General features: G+C 41.3%; 1 pseudogene; it reads left to right on the plus strand.

The window, feature by feature from the left end:
- The first annotated feature begins 964 nt into the window (after nucleotides 1-964).
- On the plus strand, nucleotides 965-4,227 carry Rpl7-ps30 (ribosomal protein L7, pseudogene 30; annotated as a pseudogene).
- The last annotated feature ends 10,853 nt before the right edge of the window (nucleotides 4,228-15,080 follow it).

Consider the following 15,080-nt stretch of genomic DNA (forward strand, 5'->3'; position numbering starts at 1 on the left):
CGCCATTATGTGCCAGAAAGCCTTGGGAGAAAACAACAAATAATTTATTTTGGGTCATTTTCTAGCACATAGAATAAAAAACTAAAGGGAAATCAAGCAAGTAGAAGGCTTAGTGTTCATTTTTGCATCAGTAAAAAGGGCATTTAAAGCTTTAAGAAACCAAAATATGAAAGAGTAATTGTTTTCAATATAAAAAAATTCTTAAAAAGGAGGAACATACCTAGAAAAAAATTACTAAAATCTGGTCATATGATAAAGTGTCTCAGAATTGATAATAGTGTGTCTTAATTCTCAAAAATAAATAAGAATTCTCGAAAATAATTCAAAAGGAAATTGGCACTTTTGTAGTTTTTAGTTTTTTTAATTTTAATTTGATTTTTAGAAGATACTTGAAATTTCTCTGTGAGTGGATCTGACCCTGTGCCACAGCTCTGTGTGCCTTGTTCCCTTTGGGGAAAAGCTGGCCTCGTGGGAATGCTGACACAGCTGAGAGCACAGGTAGGACTACCACTTCTGCTCCAAGGGGCCTGCATGGAGCTCTCAGGACAAAGGAGCCAGGAGCAGTCTGGGACAGGATCCTTCCAGTTTCCCAGTGTGACTGGAGCTGACCCTGTGTCACAGCTCATGGTACCCAAATCCTGCTGGTCTTCCAGGAGTTCTAACACACAGACTTACAGGAGGGTCAAGCCACTGTAAGTGACAGCAAGACCAGCTAACATCAGAGATAACCAGAGGTCGAGAGGCAAGTGTAAGAAACTAAGCAACAGAAACCAAGACCATTTGGTATCTTCAGAATCCAGTTCTCCCACCACAGCAAGTTCTGCATATCCCAACAGACCTGAAAAGACCTTAAAATCACATCTCATGGTGATGTTAGAGCACTTTAAGAATGACATAAGTAACTCCCTTAAAGAAATACAAGACGGCGCCTCTCGGACCGCCAGCTTCCCCTCTTTTTCCGGCTGGAACCATGGAGGCTGTACCAGAGGAGAAAAAGAAGGTTGCCGCTGCGCCAGGAACCCTTAAGAAGAAAAAGGTTCCTGCCGTGCCAGGAACCCTTAAGAAAAAGCGAAGGAATTTCACAGAGTTGAAGGTCAAGCGCCTGAGGAAGAAGTTTGCCCTGAAGACACTGCGAAAGGCAAGGAGGAAGCTCATCTAGGAGAAGGCAAAGCACTATCACAAGGAGTGCAGACAGACGTACCAGACTGAGATTCGCATGGCTAGGACAGCAAGGAAAGCTGGGAACGTCTATGCGCCTGCAGAACCAAAATTGGCCTTTGTCATCAGAATCCGAGGTATCAATGGAGCGAGCCCAAAGGTGCGCATGGTGCTGCAGCTGCTTCGTCTCCGGCAGATCCTCCATGGCACCTTTGTGAAGCTCAACAAGGCTTCAGGTAACACGCTGAGGATCGTGGAGCCGTACATTGCCTGGGGTACCCCAACCTGAAGTCAGTAAACGAGCTCATCTACAAGCAAGGCTATGGCAAAATCAATAAAAAGCGCATTGCCTTGACAGATAACTCCTTGATTGCTCGATCTCTCTCTCTTTTTTTTTTTTCCAGTGTTATTCCCTTTCCCGGTTTCCGGGCAAAAATCCCCCTCCCCCCTCCTCCCTCTCCTTCCTTATGGGTATTCCCCTCCCAACCCTCCCCCCATTGCCGCCCTCCCCCCAACAGTCTAGTTCACTGGGGGTTCAGTCTTAGCAGGACCCAGGGCTTCCCCTTCCACTGGTGCTCTTACTAAGATGTTCATTGCTTTTCTTTTTCTTTTTTTTTTTTTTTTTCGGAGCTGGGGACCGAACCCAGGGCCTTGCGCTTCCTAGGCAAGCGCTCTACTGCTGAGCCAAATCCCCAACCCATAAGATGTTCATTGCTACCTATGGGGTCAGAGTCCAGGGTCAGTTCATGTATAGTCTTTAGGTAGTGGCTTAGTCCCTGGAAGCTCTGGTTGCTTGGCATTGTTGTACATATGGGGTCTCGAGCCCCTTCAAGCTCTTCAAGTTCTTTCTCTGATTCCTTCAACGGGGGTTCTATTCTCAGTTCAGTGGTTTGCTGCTGGCATGCGCCTCTGTATTTGCTGTATTCTGGCTGTGTCTCTCTGGAGCGATCTACATCCGGCTCCTGTCGGTCTGCACTTCTTTGCTTCATCCATCTTGTCTAATTGGGTGGCTGTATATGCATGGGCCACATGTGGGGCAGGCTCTGAATGGGAGTTCCTTCAGTCTCTGTTTTAATCTTTGCCTCTCTCTTCCCTGCCAAGGGTATTCTTGTTCCCCTTTTAGAGAAGGAGTGAAGCATTCACATTTTGATCATCCATCTTGAGTTTCATTTGTTCTAGGCATCTAGGGTAATTCAAGCATTTGGGCTAATAGCCACTTATCAATGAATGCATACCATGTATGTCTTTCTGTGATTGGGTTAGCTCACTCAGAATGATATTTTCCAGTTCCAACCATTTGCCTACGAATTTCATAAAGCCGTTGTTTTTGATAGCTGAGTAATATTCCATTGTGTAGATGTACCACATTTTCTGTATCCATTCCTCTGTTGAAGGGCATCTGGGTTCTTTCCAGCTTCTGGCTATTATAAATAAGGCTGCGATGAACATGGAGCACGTGTCTTTTTTATATGTTGGGGCATCTTTTGGGTATATGCCCAAAAGAGGTACAGCTGGATCCTCAGGCAGTTCAATGTCCAATTTTCTGAGGATCCTCCAGACTGATTTCCAGAATGGTTGTACCAGTCTGCAATCCCACCAACAATGGAGGAGTGTTCCTCGTTCTCCACATCCTCGCCAGCATCTGCTGTCACCTGAGTTTTTGATCTTAGCCATTCTCACTGGTGTGAGGTGAAATCTCAGGGTTGTTTTGATTTGCATTTCCCTTATGACTAAAGATGTTGAACATTTCTTTAGGTGTTTCTCAGCCATTCGGCATTCCTCAGCTGTGAATTGTTTGTTTAGCTCTGAACCCCATTTTTTAATAGGGTTATTTGTCTCCCTGCGGTCTAACTTCTTGAGTTCTCTGTATATTTTGGATATAAGGCCTCTATCTGTTGTAGGATTGGTAAAGATCTTTTCCCAATCTGTTGGTTGCCATTTTGTCCTAACCACAGTGTCCTTTGCCTTACAGAAGCTTTGCAGTTTTATGAGATCCCATTTGTCGATTCTTGATCTTAGAGCGTAAGCTATTGGTGTTTTGTTTAGGAAATTTTTTCCAGTGCCCATGTGTTCCAGATGCTTCCCTAGTTTTTGTTCTATTAGTTTGAGTGTGTCTGGTTTGATGTGGAGGTCCTTGATCCACTTGGACTTAAGCTTTGTACAGAGTGATAAGCCTGGATCGATCTGCATTCTTCTACATGTTGACCTCCAGTTGAACCAGCACCATTTGCTGAAAATGCTATCTTTTTTCCATTGGATGGTTTTGGCTCCTTTGTCAAAAATCAAGTGACCATAGGTGTGTGGGTTCATTTCTGGGTCTTCAATTCTATTCCATTGGTCTATCTGTCTGTCTCTGTACCAATACCATGCAGTTTTTATCACTATTGCTCTGTAATACTGCTTGAGTTCAGGGATAGTGATTCCCCCTGAAGTCCTTTGATTGTTGAGGATAGCTTTAGCTATCCTGGGTTTTTTGTTATTCCAGATGAATTTGCAAATTGTTCTGTCTAACTCTTTGAAGAATTGGATTGGTATTTTGATGGGGATTGCATTGAATCTGTAGATCGCTTTTGGTAAAATGGCCATTTTTACTATATTAATCCTGCCAATCCATGAGCATGGGAGATCTTTCCATCTTCTGAGGTCTAATGTTTTCTATGGCATCTTCTGCCCTTGAAATTCTCTCTTCTATCTCTTGTATTCTGTTGGTGATGCTTGCAACTATGACTCCTGATCCCACCTAGGTTTTCTCTCTCCACGTTTGTCTCTCTTTGTGATTTCTTTATTGTTTCTATTTCCATTTTTATCCTGGTTTTGTTCAATTCTTTCATCTGTTTGGTTATGTTTTCCTATAATTCTTTAAGGAATTTTTGTGTTTCCCCTTAAGGGGCTTCTACTTGTTTACCTGTATTGTCTTGTATTTCTTTTTTTTTTCAATTTGCCAAGCTGTGACTGTTTATTAACTGACCAGATTATAAAAATACCACGGGCAATACCTTAGTTCGTCCATCTATTAAGCCTTTTATCTGGTCTTCCCTGTTGCCAGCATCTCCACCTTCAACAAAGTGAGTTGTCTTTTTCTTCATTCCACCTCGTGGGGAAGATACTTTGAAGGGCCATAGGAAGTTATTTGCTTCCTTAAAGCGTTTCCCAACTGTATAGATCTCATGAATTAGATCCTCCATGCAGATGATGCCAAATTTATCAACAGATCGAGCAATCCGGTGTGACTTTAACCAAGCAAGTAAAAGATCTGTACAGAGAGAGCCCGTGGGCAGCACCCCGCGAACAAACTTGAGCCTCGGGACCACAGGTAAGACCAACTTGTCTGCTGCAAGAGAGCTGCCTGGTGAGATCCGGACACACAGAGGCAGAGTTCATCTAGGACCGGGCACGTCCTGTGTTTGCCGGAGGTCCCACGCCCGTGGATCCCGGCCCGCAGCAGCTCTCTGCTCCCAGACCCCTTGGGAAAGAGGACTCACCGCCTGGTCAGGTGGGCACTCCTGAGGCTGCAGAGCGGAAGAGACCACCAACACTGCCCACCCCTGCCCACATCCCTGGCCCAAGAGGAAACTGTATAAGGCCTCTGGGCTCCCGTGGTGGAGGGCCCAGGAGCGGCAGGACCCCTGCCTGAGACACCGCTGGCGGAACCTGAAGGAAACAGACCGGATAAACAGTTCTCTGCACCCAAATCCCATGGGAGGGAGAGCTAAACCTTCAGAGAGGCAGACAAGCCTGGGAAACCAGAAGACACTGCTCTCTGTGCACACATCTCGGACGCCAGAGGAAAACACCAAAGGCCATCTGGAACCCTGGTGCACTGAAGCTCCCGGAAGAGGCGGCACAGGTCTTCCTGGTTGCTGCAGCTGCAGAGAGTTCGTGGGTAGCACCCCACAAGCGAACTTGAGCCTCGGGACCACAGGTAAGACCAACTTTTCTGCTGCAAGAAAGCTGCCTGGTGAACTCAAGACACAGGCCCACAGGAACAGGTGAAGACCTGTAGAGAGGAAAAACTACACGCCCGAAAGCAGAACACTCTGTCCCCATAACTGACTGAAAGAGAGGAAAACAGGTCTACAGAACTCCTGACACACAGGCTTATAGGACAGTCTAGCCACTGTCAGAAATAGCAGAAGAAAGTAACACTAGAGATAAGCTGATGGCGAGAGGCAAGTGCAGGAACCCAAGCAACAGAAACCAAGACTACATGGCATCATTGGAGCCCAATTCTCCCACCAAAACAAACATGGAATATCCAAACAAACCAGAAAAGCAAGATCTAGTTTCAAAATCATATTTGATCATGATTCTGGAGGACTTCAAGAAAGACGTGAAGAACTCCCTTAGAGAACAAGTAGAAGCCTACAGAGAGGAATCGCAAAAATCCCTGAAAGAATTCCAGGAAAACACAATCAAACAGTTGAAGGAATTAAAAATGGAAATAGAAGCAATCAAGAAAGAACACATGGAAACAACCCTGGATATAGAAAATCAAAAGAAGAGACAAGGAGCTGTAGATACAAGCTTCACCAACAGAATACAAGAGATGGAAGAGAGAATCTCAGGAGCAGAAGATTCCATAGAAATCATTGACTCAACTGTCAAAGATAATGTAAAGCGGAAAAAGCTACTGGTCCAAAACATACAGGAAATCCAGGACTCAATGAGAAGATCAAACCTAAGGATAATAGGTATAGAAGAGAGTGAAGACTCCCAGCTCAAAGGACCAGTAAATATCTTCAACAAAATCATAGAAGAAAACTTCCCTAACCTAAAAAAAGAGATACCCATAGGCATACAAGAAGCCTACAGAACTCCACATAGATTGGACCAGAAAAGAAACACATCCCGTCACATAATAGTCAAAACACCAAACACACAAAATAAAGAAAGAATATTAAAAGCAGTAAGGGATAAAGGTCAAGTAACATATAAAGGCAGACCTATCAGAATCACACCAGACTTCTCGCCAGAAACTATGAAGGCCAGAAGATCCTGGACTGATGTCATACAGACCCTAAGAGAACACAAATGCCAGCTCAGGTTACTGTATCCTGCAAAACTCTCAATTAACATAGATGGAGAAACCAAGATATTCCATGACAAAACCAAATTTACACAATATCTTTCTACAAATCCAGCACTACAAAGGATAATAAATGGTAAAGCCCAACATAAGGAGGCAAGCTATACCCTAGAAGAAGCAAGAAACTAATCGTCTTGGCAACAAAACAAAGAGAATGAAAGCACACAAACATAACCTCACATCCAAATATGAATATAACGGGAAGCAATAATCACTATTCCTTAATATATCTGAACATCAAGGCCTCAACTCCCCAATAGAAAGACATAGATTAACAAACTGGATACGCAACGAGGACCCTGCATTCTGCTGCCTACAGGAAACACACCTCAGAGACAAAGACAGACATTACCTCAGAGTGAAAGGCTGGAAAACAATTTTCCAAGCAAATGGTCAGAAGAAGCAAGCTGGAGTAGCCATTCTAGTATCAAATAAAATCAATTTTCAACTAAAAGTCATCAAAAAGATAAGGAAGGACACTTCATATTCATCAAAGGAAAAATCCATCAAGATGAACTCTCAATCCTAAATATCTATTCCCCAAATACAAGGGCACCTACATATGTAAAAGAAACCTTACTAAAGCTCAAAACACACATTGCACCTCACACAATAATAGTGGGAGATTTCAACACCCCACTCTCATCAATGGACAGATCATGGAAACAGAAATTAAACAGAGATGTAGACAGACTAAGAGAAGTCATGAGCCAAATGGACTTAACGGATATTTATAAAACAATCTATCCTAAAGCAAAAGGATATACCTTCTTCTCAGCTCCTCATGGTACTTTCTCCAAAATTGACCATATAATTGGTCAAAAAACGGGCCTCAACAGGTACAGAAAGATAGAAATAATCCCATGCGTGCTATCGGACCACCACGGCCTAAAACTGGTCTTCAATAACAATCAAGGAATAATGCCCACATATACTTGGAAATTGAACAATGCTCTACTCAATGATAACCTTGTCAAGGAAGAAATAAAGAAAGAAATTAAAAACTTTTTAGAATTTAATGAAAATAAAGGTACAACATACCCAAACTTATGGGACACAATGAAAGCTGTGCTAAGAGGAAAACTCATAGCGCTGAGTGCCTGAAGAAAGAAACAGGAAAGAGCATATGTCAGCAGCTTGACAACACACCTAAAAGCTCTAGTACAAAAAGAAGCAAATACACCCAGGAGGAGTAGAAGGTAGGAAATAATCAAACTCAGAGCTGAAATCAACCAAGTAGAAACAAAAAGGACCATAGAAAGAATCAACAGAACCAAAAGTTGGTTCTTTGAGAAAATCAACAAGATAGATAAACCCTTAGCCAGACTAACGAGAGGACACAGAGAGTGCGTCCAAATTAACAAAATCAGAAATGAAAAGGGAGACATAACTACAGATTCAGAGGAAATTCAAAAAATCATCAGATCTTACTATAAAAACCTATATTCAACAAAACTTGAAAATCTTCAGGAAATGGACAATTTCCTAGACAGATACCAGGTACCGAAGTTAAATCAGGAACAGATAAACCAGTTAAACAACCCCATAACTCCTAAGGAAATAGATGCAGTTATTAAAGGTCTCCCAACCAAAAAGAGCCCAGATCCAGACGTGTTTAGTGCAGAATTCTATCAAACCTTCATAGAAGACCTCATACCAATATTATCCAAACTATTCCACAAAATTGAAACAGATGGATCACTACCGAATACCTTCTACGAAGCCACAATTACTCTTATACCTAAACCACACAAAGACACAACAAAGAAAGAGAACTTCAGACCAATTTCCCTTATGAATATCGACGCAAAAATACTCAACAGAATTCTGACAAACCGAATCCAAGAGCACATCAAAACAATCATCCACCATGACCAAGTAGGCTTCATCCCAGGCATGCAGGGATGGTTTAATATACGGAAAACCATCAACGTGATCCATTATATAAACAAACTGAAAGAACAAAACCACATGATCATTTCATTAGACGCTGAGAAAGCATTTGACAAAATTCAACACCCCTTCATGATAAAAGACCTGGAAAGAATAGGAATTCAAGGCCCATACCTGAACATAGTAAAAGCCATATACAGCAAACCATTTGCTAACATTAAACTAAATGGAGAGGAACTTGAAGCAATCCCACTAAAATCAGGGACTAGACAAGGCTGCCCACTCTCTCCCTACTTATTCAATATAGTTCTTGAAGTTCTAGCCAGACCAATCAGACAACAAAAGGAGGTCAAGGGGATACAGATCGGAAAAGAAGAAGTCAAAATATCACTATTTGCAGATGATATGATAGTATATTTAAGTGATCCCAAAAGTTCCACCAGAGAACTACTAAAGCTGATAGACAACTTCAGCAAAGTGGCTGGGTATAAAATTAACTCAAATAAATCAGTTGCCTTCCTCTATACAAAAGAGAAACAAGCCGGGAAAGAAATTAGGGAAACGACACCCTTCATAATAGACCCAAATAATATAAAGTACCTCGGTGTGACTTTAACAAAGCAAGTAAAAGATCTGTACAATAAGAACTTCAAGACACTGAAGAAGGAAATTGAAGAAGACCTCAGAAGATGGAAAGATCTCCCATGCTCATGGATTGGCAGGATTAATATAGTAAAAATAGCCATTTTACCAAAAGCGATCTACAGATTCAATGCAATCCCCATCAAAATACCAATCCAATTCTTCAAAGAGTTAGACAGAACAATTTGCAAATTCTTCTGGAATAACAAAAAACCCAGGATAGCTAAAGCTATCCTCAACAATAAAAGGACTTCAGGGGGAATCACTATCCCTGAACTCAAGCAGTATTACAGAGCAATAGTGATAAAAACTGCATGGTATTGGTACAGAGACAGACAGATAGACCAATGGAATAGAATTGAAGACCCAGAAATGAACCCACACACCTACGGTCACTTGATTTTTGACAAAGGAGCCAAAACCATCCAATGGAAAAAAGATAGCATTTTCAGCAAATGGTGCTGGTTCAACTGGAGGTCAACATGTAGAAGAATGCAGATCGATCCAGGCTTATCACTCTGTACAAAGCTTAAGTCCAAGTGGATCAAGGACCTCCACATCAAACCAGACACACTCAAACTAATAGAACAAAAACTAGGGAAGCATCTGGAACACATGGGCACTGGAAAAAATTTCCTAAACAAAACACCAATGGCTTACGCTCTAAGATCAAGAATCGACAAATGGGATCTCATAAAACTGCAAAGCTTCTGTAAGGCAAAGGACACTGTGGTTAGGACAAAATGGCAACCAACAGATTGGGAAAAGATCTTTACCAATCCTACAACAGATAGAGGCCTTATATCCAAAATATACAGAGAACTCAAGAAGTTAGACCGCAGGGAAACAAATAACCCTATTAAAAAATGGGGTTCAGAGCTAAACAAAGAATTCACAGCTGAGGAATGCCGAATGGCTGAGAAACACCTAAAGAAATGTTCAACATCTTTAGTCATAAGGGAAATGCAAATCAAAACAACCCTGAGATTTCACCTCACACCAGTGCGATTGGCTAAGATCAAAAACTCAGGTGACAGCAGATGCTGGCGAGGATGTGGAGAAAGAGGAACACTCCTCCATTGTTGGTGGGATTGCAGACTGGTAAAACCATTCTGGAAATCAGTCTGGAGGTTCCTCAGAAAATTGGACATTGAACTGCCTGAGGATCCAGCTATACCTCTCTTGGGCATATACCCAAAAGATGCCTCAACATATAAAAGAGACACGTGCTCCACTATGTTCATCGCAGCCTTATTTAAAATAGCCAGAAAATGGAAACAACCCAGATGCCCTTCAACAGAGGAATGGATACAGAAAATGTGGTACATCTACACAATGGAATATTACTCAGCTATCAAAAACAACGAGTTTATGAAATTCGTAGGCAAATGGTTGGAACTGGAAAATATCATCCTGACTGAGCTAACCCAATCACAGAAAGACATACATGGTATGCACTCATTGATAAGTGGCTATTAGCCCAAATGCTTGAATTACCCTAGATCCCTAGAACAAACGAAACTCAAGACGGATGATCAAAATGTGAATGCTTCACTCCTTCTTTAAATGAGGAAAAAGAATACCCTTGGCAGGGAAGGGAGAGGCAAAGATTAAAACAGAGACTGAAGGAACACCCATTCAGAGCCTGCCCCACATGTGGCCCATACATATACAGCCACCCAATTAGACAAGATGGATGAAGCAAAGAAGTGCAGACCGACAGGAGCCGGATGTAGATCGCTCCAGAGAGACACAGCCAGAATACAGCAAATACAGAGGCGAATGCCAGCAGCAAACCACTGAACTGAGAATAGGTCCCCTATTGAAGGAATCAGAGATAGAACTGAAAGAGCTTGAAGGGGCTCGAGACCCCAAAAGTACAACAATGCCAAGCAACCAGAGCTTCCAGGGACTAAGCCACTACCTAAAGACTATACATGAACTGACCCTGGACTCTGACCGCATAGGTAGCAATGAATATCCTAGTAAGAGCACCAGTGGAAGGGGAAGCCCTGGGTCCTGCTAAGACTGAACCCCCAGTGAACTAGTCTATGGGAGGAGGGCGGCAATGGGGGGAGGGTTGGGAGGGGAATACCCATAAGGAAGGGGAGGGGGGAGGGGATGTTTGCCTGGAAACCGGGAAAGGGAATAACACTCGAAATGTATATAAGAAATACTCAAGTTAATAAAAAAAAAAAAAAAAGAAATACTAAAGTATAAAAAAAATGGGGTTCAGAGCTAAACAAAGAATTCACAGCTGAGGAATGCTGAATGGCTGAGAAACACCTAAAGAAATGTTCAACATCTTTAGTCATAAGGGAAATGCAAATCAAAACAACCCTGAGATTTCACCTCACACCAGTGAGAATGGCTAAGATCAAAAACTCAGGGGACAGCAGATGCTGGCGAGGATGTGGAGAAAGAGGAACACTCCTCCATTGTTGGTGGGATTGCAGACTGGTACAACCATTCTGGAAATCAGTCTGGAGGATCCTCAGAATATTGGACATTAAACTGCCTGAGGATCCAGCTATACCTCTCTTGGGCATATACCCAAAAGATGCCCCAACATATAAAAAAGACACGTGCTCCACTATGTTCATCGCAGCCTTATTTATAATAGCCAGAAGCTGGAAAGAACCCAGATGCCCTTCAACAGAGGAATGGATACAGAAAATGTGGTACATCTACACAATGGAATATTACTCAGCTATCAAAAACAACGAGTTTATGAAATTCGTAGGCAAATGGTTGGAACTGGAAAATATCATTCTGAGTTAGCTAACCCAATCACAGAAAGACATACACGGTATGTACTCATTGATAAGTGGCTATTAGCCCAAATGCTTGAATTACCCTAGATACCTAGGACAAGTGAAACTCAAGACGGATAATCAAAATGTGAATGCTTCACTCCTTCTTTAAAAGGGGAACAAGAATACCCTTGACAGGGAAGAGAGAGGCAAAGATTAAAACAGAGACTGAAGGAACACCCATTCAGAGCCTGCCCCACATGTGGCCCATACATATACAGCCACCCAATTAGATAAGATGGATGAAGCAAAGAAGTGCAGACCGCCAGGAGCCGGATGTAGATCGCTCCTGAGAGACACAGCCAGAATACAGCAAACACAGAGGCGAATGCCAGCAGCAAAACACTGAACTGAGAATTGGACCCCCGTTGAAGGAATCAGAGAAAGAACTGGAAGAGTTTGAAGGGGCTCGAGACCCCATATGTACAACAATGCCAAGCAACCAGAGCTTCCAGGAACTAAGCCACTACCTAAAGACTATACATGGACTGACCCTGGACTCTGACCTCATGGGTAGCAATGAATATCCTAGTAAGAGCACCAGTGGAAGGGGAAGCCCTGGGTCCTGCTAAGACTGAACCCCCAGTGAACTAGACTGTTGGGGGGAGGGCGGCAATGGAGGGAGGGTTGGGAGGGGAACACCCATAAGGAAGGGGAGGGGGGAGGGGGGAGGGGGATGTTTGCCCGGAAACCAGGAAAGGGAATAACACTCGAAATGTATATAAGAAATACTCAAGTTAATAAAAAAAAAAAAGAATGTGGTCTTGCAAATATCATTAAAGTGAGATATCGGAATAGCAAAAAAAAAAAAAAAAAAAAAAAAAAAAAAAAAAAAAAGAAAACATTGACACAACTGTCAAAGATAATGTAAACCGCAAAGCTCCTAACCTAAAATATCCAGGAAATCCAGGACACAATGAGAAGATCAAACCTAAGGATAATAGGTATAGAAGAGAGTGAAGACTCCCAGCTCAAAGGACCAGTAAATATCTTCAATAAAATCATAGAAGAAAACTTCCCTAACCTAAAAAAGAGATACCCATAGGCATACAAGAAGCCTACAGAACTCCACATAGATTGGAAGAGAAAAGAAACACATCCGTCACATAATAGTCAAAACACCAAACGCACAAAATAAAGAATATTAAAAGCAGTAAGGGGAAAATGTCAAGTAACATATGAAGAAAGACCTATCAGAATTATACCAGACTTCTCAACAGAGACTATGAAAGTCAGAATATCTTGGGCAGATGTCATAGAGACCCTAAGAGAGCACAAATGCCAGCCCAGGCTACTATATCCAGTAAAGCTCTCAATTAACATAGATGGAGAAACCAAGATATTGCATGACAAAACCAGATTTAAATAATATCTTTCCACAAATCCAGCCATACAAAGGATGATAGATGGTAAACTCCAACACAAGGAGGAAGACAACACCCTAAAAAAGGCCAGAAAGTAATCTTATTTCAAATAACCCCAAAAAAGTAGCCACATAAACATAATTCCAACTCTAACAACAAAAATAATATGAAATAACAATCATTGGTCCCTACTATCTCTCAACATCAATGGACTCAATTCCCCAATAAAAAGACATAGACTGTCTGACTGGATATGTAAACAGGACCCAGTATTTTGGTGAATACAGGAAATGCACTTCAGTGACAAAGACAGACTTGCTCAGAATACAATATTAGGGAAGAAAGTTTCTTAGCAAATGGTCCCAAGAAGCAAGCTGGAGTACTGATTCTCATATGGAATAAAATTGACTTTCAACCAAAAGTTATGAAAAAAGATAAGGAAGGACACTTCATATTCATCAAAGGAAAAATCCACTAAGATGAACTCTCAATTATGAATATCTATGCTCCAAATACAAGGGCACCTACATTCATAAAAGAAATTTTACTAAAGCTCAAAGCACACATTGCACCTCACAATAATAATGGGTGACTTCAACACCCCACTCTAAACAATGGACAGATCATGGTAACAGGAACTAAACAGAGACAGGATGAAACTAACAGAAGTTATGAAACATATGGATTTAATAGATATCTATAGAACATTTCATCCTAAAACAAAAGAATATACCTTCTCAGCACCTCATGGTACCTTTTCCAAAACTGACCACGTAATCAGTCACAAAACAGGCTTCAACAGATACAGGAAGATAGAAATAATTCTGTGAATCCTATCAGACCACCATGGACTATGGCTCATTTTCGATAAAAACAAAATTGACAGAAAGACCACATACACATGGAAGCTGAACAATGCTCTACTCAATGATAACTTAGTGAAGGAAGAAATAAAGAAAGACATTAAAGACTTTTTAGAATTTAATGAAATGAAGGCACAACATGTCTAAACTTATGGGATACAATCAAAGCAGTGCTAAAAGGAAAACTCATACCTGTCATTGCCTCTAAAAAGAAACTGGAGAAAGCATACATTAGCAGCTTGACATCACACTTTAAAGCTCTAGTACAAAAAGAAGCAAATGTACCCAAGAGGAGTAGATGGCAGGAAATTAACTCAGGGCTAAAATGAACCCAGTAGAAACAAAAGGAACTATACAAAGAATCAACAAAACCAGGAGCTGGTTCTTTGAGAAAATCAGCAAGATAATAACCCCTTAGCCAGACTAAACAGAGGGGACAGAGATATTATCCAAATTACCAAAATCAAAAATGAAAAGGGAGACATAACAACATAAACTGAGGAAATCCAAAAAATTATCAGATCCTACTACAAAACACTATACTCAGCAAAACTGAAACATCTAGAAGAAATGGCCAATTTTCTAGACAGATATCAGGTACCAAAGTTAAATCAGGATCAGATAAACAATCTAAACAGTCCCATAACTCCTAAAGAAATAGAAGCAGTCATTAACAGTCTCCCAACCAAAAAAAAAAAAAAAAAAAAAAGCCCAGGACCAGATCCTTTAGTGATAAATTCTATCAGACCTTCATTGAAGACCTAATGCTGGTACTCGCCAAACTATTTCACAAAATAGAAACTGAACACTACCCAATTCGTTCTATAAAGCCACAGTTACATTTATACATAAACCACACAGAGACCCAACAGAAAATAGAACTTCAGACCAATTTCCCTTATGAATATCAATGCCAAAATGTTCAATAAGATGTCCAGAAACTGAATCCAAGAACATATCAAAATGATCATCCATCATGATCAAGTAGGCTTCATCCCAGGGATGCAGGGATGGTTTGATGTATGAAAATCCACCAATGTAACCCACAATATAACCAAACATGCTCATCTCATTAGATGCCGAGAAAGCATTTGACAAAATTCAACACCCCTGCATAGTCAAAGTCTTATAAAGATCAAAAATTCAAGGCCCTTACCTAACCATAGTAAAAGCAATATACAGCAAACCCGTAGCCAATATAAAACTAAGTGGAGAAAAACTTGAAGCAATCCCACTAAAATCTGGGACTAGACGAGGCTGC

Source organism: Rattus norvegicus, chromosome X (genome assembly GCF_021556685.1).
Source record: "Rattus norvegicus strain SHRSP/BbbUtx chromosome X, alternate assembly SHRSP_T2T, whole genome shotgun sequence".
Taxonomy (NCBI): domain Eukaryota; kingdom Metazoa; phylum Chordata; class Mammalia; order Rodentia; family Muridae; genus Rattus; species Rattus norvegicus.